Genomic DNA, 2,244 nt, shown 5'->3' on the forward strand with positions numbered 1-2,244 from the left:
TGACATTAAAAACCTTTTATAACCTAGCTCCCTCCTATCTTTTCAGTCTTCTTATACCTTTTTTCCATGATATATTTTTGATTCAGTGATACTAGCTTCTTGTCTATTCCATGAACAAGAAACTCTACCTCTCAGCTTTGGGCATCTTCTCTAACTGTCCCCCATCCCTGTAAAAGTCTACCTCCTGTTCTTTGTCTATTGACCTTCCTGGCCTCCTTTAAATTCTAACTAAAATCTTACCTTCTATAGGAAGTTTCTGTCAATCATTCTTATTTCCAGTGCCTTCTCGCTATTAATTATTTCTTATTAATCACATATATACATATATATAAATATATAGCTTGCTTTTCATATATTTATTTGCATGTTGTCTCCTTCATTAAACATAACTTTTTTGTCTTTTGCCTCTTTTTATATTCCCAGAGTTTAGAACAATGGCTTACACATAGTAAGTCATAAATGTTTATGAATTGATTCATAATAATAATGTCTCCACACTCCTAGCCATCTTCTAAAAAAATTCCTGTATCGCCCTGATCAGCCACCATGCCTTGGATTTTTTAACCCACTCATTTCTAGAAGTTCTGCCATAGTACCCAATTATCCTGATTAGTAGCTTTCTCACCTAACCCACTATTTCTGACAGTCCCTACCCATGACTCATTTCACTCTCTATCCTCTCCAGAATCTACCAGGGTTCCTTCCTACCTCCAGAAATGTGATTTAGCAAAAGATAACAAAGTCAGGATTAGATTGGCTCAAAGTTGAAGCATAGGTCAAAGTTGTGACTGTTTTATTTCTGCTTCCTGGTGGCCTCTGATTATATTGACTGGTCACTTGGGGTGTAAAAGACCCAACTTGTGTCAGGTTAGAGCCCCTCCAACTTGGTGGATTGAAGTCACTCAACCCTGCCCTGCAAACCAGAACTATTTCTACGTATAGAAAAGAGAGGAGCCAGATATATAGAAGCTGAATACTCCTGTGTCCTTGTTGCATATTCTTGCTATGTAAGGGCTGAATAAGTCTTTTTATTAACTCTTCAAAGACTTAAGTTCTTCATTGCATTCCAACATCTAACCTGAAGTAACAGGCTACCTGGATCAGACCTACCCCAACAGATGTGATTGATGTTTATGGTTTGTTTTTTGTTACAACTAATTATAATTTTTTGGTGGCCTAGCACATAATCTGATAGTTGTTGTTTAGATAAATGTACCATGTAGTGCTGAGAAATACATATGGTCTTTAAAATTTTCCTCTAAAAGATTCCTTGAGACTTTCAGATTTAATTTCTCCATCAGTTTGTTGAGTTTAACATTTCTCTTTTTCTTTAATTGTTAGGTCTATCTAATTCAGAGAAAATAATCTCTTAAAATTATCATGTTACTATCTGTGTCTTCTTTTTTCAGTTCTGTTAATTTCAACCACCTGTTGCTATAGAGGTATTGGAGGTTGGTGTCTCAACCTGACTAGCCCCCTACCCAGAGGAAATTCCACAGGGAGAGGACCAATCCCAGCTGCATATTCACTCCCGTTTCTCCTAAGTACAAAAGCCTATTGCCTGCTCACTCTGTATAACCTAGCCTCTGGATTCTAGTGGGTTCTTTCACTCTCCTTCCAACCCTTCCCTCTCAGCTTGCTATTCCTTTGCATAATTGGGAATAATTAGTGCCTGTCACCTCTTCTAAAAGGTTGAGAAAAGAGGAATCAAATAAACATTTATACACTACCTTATAATTTTTTTCAGATTAATCCTTAAAAAAGGATTTGAAGCAGTTGTGATATAATGGAAAGAACCCTGAACATTAGTTTCTTTACTGGATCAATTTTATACCACTAGCTATGTTATCTTCAGCAAATTTCTTGATCCTCTGATTTTTGTTTCTATACTTTCAAAATGAGAACAGTAATGATAGTACTACCTACCACCACACAAAGTCTTTTACAGATTCAACAAGTCAATGTATGTGTAGCACTTAATCATTGTGAGCTACTCTAGATGTATCCTCTGTTATTATTATCCTTGGCTGGATGTCCTAGATTTTTACAAAGATATTTGTAGAACAAGCCTATGATGAAGAAACCTTTACCAATTTTCCATTAATGGAATTTTTACTGTCTTTTCTGTTGCTTTATTTGCTTTTTTATGAGGCTACTCAGAAAATGATTAAAATGTTTTTTTTCCATACTCTGGTTAAAATTCCCATGATAAAATTAGGTAGCATGCTTACTAAGATTTTCTAA

This window comes from Vombatus ursinus, unplaced genomic scaffold (assembly GCF_900497805.2).
Source record: "Vombatus ursinus unplaced genomic scaffold, bare-nosed wombat genome assembly UNPS02014813.1, whole genome shotgun sequence".
NCBI lineage: Eukaryota > Metazoa > Chordata > Mammalia > Diprotodontia > Vombatidae > Vombatus > Vombatus ursinus.